This window comes from Euprymna scolopes, chromosome 17, assembly GCF_053919585.1.
Source record: "Euprymna scolopes isolate OS-2025 chromosome 17, ASM5391958v1, whole genome shotgun sequence".
NCBI classification, from domain to species: Eukaryota; Metazoa; Mollusca; class Cephalopoda; order Sepiida; family Sepiolidae; genus Euprymna; species Euprymna scolopes.
This window is the reverse complement of record NC_136498.1, coordinates 100,858,018-100,865,874: the sequence shown is the minus strand read 5'-3', so window position 1 is coordinate 100,865,874 and position 7,857 is coordinate 100,858,018.

Below are 7,857 nucleotides of genomic sequence, written 5' to 3'. Positions count from 1 at the left end.
ATATATATATATATATATATATATATATATATATATATATATATATATATATATATATATTGTGTATATTTAGGCAGCATTTTTTCATTTAGACAAATATTATTGAATAGCACGGAATTATTCTGTTTTACAATTTCCCTTTTTATCTTCTCCAATCTCCAAATAGTCCTTTTTGTGTTATTCTCGAAATTGTATACGTCGCGAAGATTTACTCTCCACCTCTCTGACTCTAGCTCCATATCACAACATTTGAAGGGACATGGCTGCCAACATTCGGAATTTCAAAGAATTATGGTAGAAAATACAAGAGTATTGCAGAGTGAGAGAAATGTAAATAGGCTAAGAATACTCGAAGCATTGTACATTAAAACAAAGAAGCCTCAAATAAATAATATTAATTATGAGTGCAGCCGAAACGTCTTGAAATGTTTGGGATAAATGTTTGAAAATGTATATATGTGTTTGTATATATAAATGTGTTTAATATATGTAAAAAAAAAAAGTCCGCCCACCTAACTTGTAACAAATTACCACGTGACTAGGAAAAAATATATATATAAGTAAATTAAAAATAATCTCTACATTTATTTCTACAATATGCCTGAGGATGATAGAAGTACTTCTGTAGAAAGCGCTCGCGATCATGGATCCAACATACACAATTTCGAGAAGAACACAAGAAGGACTATTCGGAGATTGGAGAAGATAAAAAGGAAAATTGTAAAACAGAATAATTCCGTGCTATTCAATAATATTTGTCTAAATATATATATATATATATATATATATATATATATATATATATATATATATATATATATATGAGTGTGGGGGGGTGCATGTATGTAGATTATATAGAAAATATCAGTGGCATATTTAAGTTTCAGAAAGCCATTTACACAAAACGAAATAAAATAATTATGTATATAATGTATATATATATATGTGTGTGTGTGTGTGTGTGTGTGTTGATATACCGTAAAACACACAACTCCTCTCAACTGCATTCGTTCATTTTTCAACGTCATATTTATATTCAATCTTATCGTTTTTGTGTAAGTATCACAATCACTGCACGAACTGAAGTTTTCTGTATGACATAATGAAGGCAGAAGATGGCCGTGTTTAAAATGTCACAAAAGCATGAATAAACCATGCAGCAAAGAATAAATTATGTAGAATTAATGACAAGAAGACAATTCTACATAAATCAGTTCCAGCTATTAGAATTTAAATTCTCATTTTTCATGTCAGTTTCGAACGTAAAGTATAATTCTTTGTAATTCGAAGCGAATGCTTTCATTCATCCCTTTCATAAAATAAATGAGATTAAAAAACATGGAAGCAAACTGCTAAACATGAAAAGATGCATTTTAATCAACAAAGAACTGTCACGATATCTGATATCATTCGACATATTTAAAACTCGCTTGTGACTACATAATCAGCAACTTGCTATATCAAATTATCTACGTATTCATGTTGTCATATTTGGACCAACATATTTGGACCAACATATTTGGATCAACATATTTGGATCAACATATTTGGACTAACATATTTGGATCAACATATTTGGACCAACATATTTGGACCAACATATTTGGACCAACATATTTGGATCAACATATTTGGATCAACATATTTGGATCAACATATTTGGACCAACATATTTGGACCAACATATTTGGATCAACATATAGGCATACTGTATTTTATTTTATTTTTCCATTTTCATCCTAAACAAGGAACAATGCTACTTTGATGTAAAGGATTACTATTGGGCTGTAAGTCTCAGGGATACTATGTATGGAGTTGAGCAGCTAGATATCTGTTCACATTATACTTGAACTTATGCATTGATCCATTTGGGGAAGCAGGAACCCGGAAGGGAGTTCTAAAATCTAGCAGTTCTGGAAAAGAAAATATTAGAGTAGATGGTCTTCTTACATCTAGAGATCTCTACTGTGTTCAGATTTCGTATATATATATATATATATATATATATATATATATATAATAGAATATAATATAATATAATATAAAGCTGAATGTCTGTGTGTGTATGTGTGTGTGTCCGATCACGAATAGGGTCCTATATAATACAAACAATTACAATACAGACAATTACCAGGCTCCTATATGGTCTATATGGTTGAATATTTTAAAAAATTGATTACATATAATGATAGAAGAGGTATCGAGACACAGGAATGGGTATGCTTTATCTGGCAGAACAGTGGTTCATTAAAATTGTGGGGTCTGTGTTCGCCCCTGGTCCACAAAGTATGGAAAAAAAATTTAAATTAAAAAAAAAAACGTTTACAAGTGTTTTTGATATATATGTACATAAGAATACTTTGATAGGTATGTTTTAACTTAAATAAAATTGGTATAATAAAATTGTGGGGTCTGCGCCTGGCCTCAATAGAATGGAAATAGGCAAAAACTTTAATAAAGACTTTTCATATCTACCTGCGTACGTATACTTTGATAATTATATTTCAGTTTGAAGTATATGGTATAATAAAATTATGGGGTGTTCGTTCGCACCTGATCGATTAGAATGGAAATATGTCACAAAGTTTAACAAGGTTTTTTAATATAGATTCACAGAATATTGGGATAAATGTTTCAGTGCGAACAGGTATAGTGTAATAAATTATGGTGTTTATACTGAACCAATTTTCGAAATTTTCTTTTGAAAATGTAGCTAAGGAGGTGTTTGATTGCGAACGGAATTAGTGGTAGGGGTTTGAATGTGTCTCGATCCATTCAATTTCGGACTTAAGCATGTATTCAACCACTACTGTAGTTGAATGATTATACATATATATATATATATATATATATATATATATATATATATATATATATATATATATAAGGACAATCTAGCGACTCACACCTTTCATGGAAAAAAAGAATTTTTTCAATTCGGTGCATCCGTTCGAATGTTTTCTTGGTATATATATATATATATATATATATATATATATATATATATATATATATATATATATATATATATATATATATAGACACATGAATAAATAAACATTTACAATTTGATTAATAGTATAGATAACCATTGTGTGGATACGGCATTTTTTAAGGCGATTTATCGATTTATAATAAATTGTTAGACAATTCTGTATTGGAGAAATTTCACGCGCGTGATCACCATCGCTCAGGCGAATTGATTTCTTCTTTTTATTTTTTATTCCCGACTTTTTAAAAAAGATAAATTATTGACATGCTAAGTATATAGATAAATGCAGAAAATTTTAAAATAAACTTATAAATGTTTAGCATTTGGATGATGGATGAGTCCTTAGGGTTATTTCATGCGGCCTAGCTGGGGGCCATCTCGCTTGGATTTAGAGCACGTAGCGCTTGGTATTACCAAATAGTCACTTCTTTTAGTACTGACTAGGCATAACGTCGCTTAATGCCGATGAATTATCGAGAAGCGATGTATTAAGATGATGAGACACTATCTCGACAATGTTCCTCTTTTAGAACGTGTTTCTAAATTAAAGGTGCCTTCAGAAAATTTTAACAGAAGTCAAAAAATGGATTGGTTGAATGAATCGAATAGCTAATGATGGAGTAATAAAATTAAGTAAGTAAATTAATTTGAAGTTGGAGTATAGATACCTTTACTAAATAAACGGCTCAAGAGTATCTATACTCCCATGAATTCGGTTTTATTTTGTGTGTATTGATATTTATATTAAAAGAAACTTTTCTATTAGTATTTATTTGTTTTCCCACCGAAGCAAAATGTGACACGAGGTCGTTTTTAAAGTGGGGTTAAACCAGCACCCCGAAAAAAGGGAAAAGGGGCACTCTGGTTGGGTCCCAAAATAGTAATTGTCCCAGTATAGAGGGCGTCCCCTCCGTTGACTGGGACAAATTTCCTTAAGTGCAGCATCTGCAGAACATATATTACACTTTGATCCTGACCCAAAGACCAAGAACTGCAGGGTATTTATTTGCTTCCACACTGAGCAAATTAGGCATAAGGCTGTTTTTTTAATGTGGAGAGTGAAGGGGAAATGGGGAGCATCTCCCCGGGGAGTAGGGGAGCTTGATAGTGACAAATGGTATGAAGGGTTTCCCCTACATTGACCAAGGTCTTATATGTGGGGTTACCCCCCACACATATGGTCTTCGCTTGCAGTATCTGCCGGAACAGATACTACACTTTGATACCGGCCCGAAGGCCAAGTACAACAGCGTATTTATTTGCTCCCCCACTGAGCCAATTAGGCACAAGGCCGATTTTATTATGTGAGGAGTGAAGGGGAAATGCGGACCAGCTCCCGTGGGAGTAGGGGAGCTGGATAGTGCCAATTGCTATGAAAGGTTGCCCTTACATTGGCCAAGGTCTTATATGTGAGGTTAATATTTATTTACTCCCCCAACCGAGCAAATTAGGCACAAGGCCGATTTTTAATGTGAGGAGTGAAGGGGAAATGGGGATCAACTCCCCGAGGAGAGTATTTATTTGCTCCCCCACCGAGCAAATTATGCACAGGGCCGATTTTTAATGTGAGGAGTGAAAGGGAAATGGGGATCAACTCCCCGAGGAGAGTATTTATTTGCTTCCCTATCAAGCAAAATAGGCACAAGGCCGATTATTAAAGTGAGGAGTGAAGGGGAAATGGAGACCAACTCCCTGAGGAATAGGGGAGCTAGATAGTGACAATTGGTATGAAGGGTTGCCCCTACATTGATCAAGGTCTTATATGTGGGGCTGCCCCTGCATATGGTCTTTGCTTGCAGTATCTGTTCCGGCAGATAATACACTTTGATCCCTGCCCGAAGGCCAAGAACAACAGAAAAAAGGCAAGCCTCTTTTCTATTTATTTAAAAAAAAATACAATTTTCTTATATATGGGTTGTGAAATTGCATTCATTAGCAAAACATCTAGCTAATTTGCATATTCTTTTAAACATTCATTTTACTTAATTCCCTATTAGTTTATTCGGTTTTCTTCTTTAGTTAACTTTTACGTGTAATTATATTCATGCAGTTATTCTACATTATTTATACTTGCATAATATTTGCGAAAAAAGTTTATAGTAAACACAACATTGTTTCTATAAATATTTATGTATACGTATATATTTTTGTTTAACAAATTTTGCCTACCAAACTCCTCCTCTGGTTTTTGGTCTACAGACATGAAACTTCATATATAAGGTATGTGAATCCATGCAAAACTTTATATTTGGTTTTTAGCCTGGAAAAGTCGGTGCAAAAGTGTGAAAATTTTTAAAAAATGAAATTTGCCAGGTGAAGGTCGAACGACGGTATAATGAATGCATAACGTAGTAGCCATTGGTTAATGTTTTAATTTTTAGCCTTGCAGTAAACATGTTTTCGTAGCCCAGTCATTGACGGCAGAGGCAAAATAAATCGTGAGCTGGATGTTTTGGTTTCGATTCTCGGTGGTGGCGCATGAGTCTTTTCGTTTATACTTTTTAAATCATTACTATATATTGCATCCGATCTATCTATCTATCTATCTATCTATCTATATATATATATATATATCTATAAAAGTGAAAATGTCTGCCTGTTTTTTCTCTATTGTAGTTAAGGAAGACAATTATACAGAAAGGCATTATTTTGCACATTCACACTTTTTAATATATACATATGCACATAACCTTATGAACAGTACATGGGACCAGAGCAAAGCCGGGCGGAACTGCTAATATATATATATATATATATATATATATATATATATAGATAGATAGATAGATAGATAGATAGATAGATAGATAGATAGATAGATAGATAGATAGCGAGGTGATTTTCCTTGGAAATCTTCGCAATCGATTTTGTGTAGCTTATTTGTCATAAGCCTTGGCATACAACTATTAAATTCTACGCATGCATTAACCACTATTGCAATAATCGTTAAAATATGGGAAAGGTGGATAAGGATTATTCAGGCCTAAAATATAAGCCAATATTTGAAGATATCCAGAACTTTAAGCACGAGAAACATTTACCAAAATGATTACATTCAGCATTAAAATATCAAACGAAAAAGGATAGAAATATCGTAACACAAAATCGCCAAGCTAAATTAAAGGAAAATAGTAAACACGGACGTGGAAAATACGAATGAAAAAGAGAAAGAGAGAGAGAGAGAGAGAGAGAGAGATTCATCAATAACAAAAATATATCCGATTGTATTTAGATTCGTTGTTAAAGTAATTGCCCCAAAAGTAATGCCCCCTTCTTTTTATTCTGCTAGAATAAATCAGAGAACATTTTAAATAGCATTGTCATTATGACTGAACTTATGCATGGCATGAAAACTTCATTCCTCTGTTATAGATATCGATGGTGTGAGACTCTAAAAAAATCAACCTCTGCCATGGACGTGCGTCAGAAGCAGAAATGCGACACTAAATTTCTTCATACAGAAAATAGTGAACCAATCAACATTAACCGGCGCCTGTTGAACGCTTACGAAATCGATGCAGTTGATGTCAGCAAAGCTAGTCGTTGGGCTGTCGATTTCAGAGTGGTGATAGAGATGCCAGTGGCAAAGGGCACTCCGTACTTTTACGACCGATGCATCAAAACACTCGTTTATCGATGGCAAAAGTGCATTGAGAATAGTGATACCTATGTAGAAGGACAAACTTTGAGGCACAAACAGTCGCTCGTTTTAATGATACAAATAGCGTATTCACAGCTTCCCGGCGTTTTAGTTTATGAGCTAAAAATAGGATGCATTACATTTTGAACGACTTTTATATGAAGAAAATCAATTTATCTCTGATGGAAAAGTCTCCTTCTTTCTTGACTTGTGATTGCCTTTAATATGATTACATGAAACCTGATTTTAACAATGTTAACTCGGTTCTTTGTTCTTGCCGCTCTAAATAGGAAAACGGTTAGAGGAAAACTTAATTACGACAATGTGCATTTCGGTTTAAAACAGACTTAGTGTGGCTTCTGTCGGCGCATGCCATATTCATGTTCGCCATTGATAACAGAGATTTTACAAACGCCTCAACACTAATAAATAAACAAAAAAAAACGCTTAATTTATGTTATATCCTGTTTCAACGGTATATAATAATATGACAAAATACGCCGAGTGGGATGCGTAACAAAAAGAAGGTTTATTAGTACTTCGTAATAATACAAATACAAAATGGCTACTTGCTTTTGAAGTTAGATAAATGTAAATGAAGGTAAAGAAAAAGGAACTTAGCGTGTGAGAGCTAAACGCTCGTCCCTGGGAAGCTTGGTTAACCGGAGTACACTTGTAGAGTGTAAGATGCGAGACTAGTAGGACGCAAGGCTGCAGGGCAAGACTGTAAGACTAAAACGTATGACTAGACTGCAAACAAGACAAGACGCGCCTACCTTAAAATGGTAGCTCTTTTATATACTGTTTCGTATCCGGTTCGATACGTATTTATGTCCCTTATAACATGTTATTAGGACAATTTTTTGAACCAAATGAAAAATTAATACTAGTCTATTAAACGTCTTATTTCTGGCTATACCTGATGTACAGACCTAGGTATAGCCACTTAGTTTAGTTTGGACAAGGATTTATCTATGCAAATATTTAATAGTGTGGAAACGTAAACATTTATTTTGAAATATTATACGACCGAATATATTGTTGTTGTTATTGACGGATTAGGAAAGATATGTACTCGCAATTTCCTTCCCGCTTTATGTAAAATAGCAAACAATCTATCTATATACTAATCAATAGGGTGTCTTTATGAATGTATTATGGCTGTGTGTAGAAACATAGTTTTATCTATAAAAGCATTTCCACCGACGAAAAATTTCTAAACCTC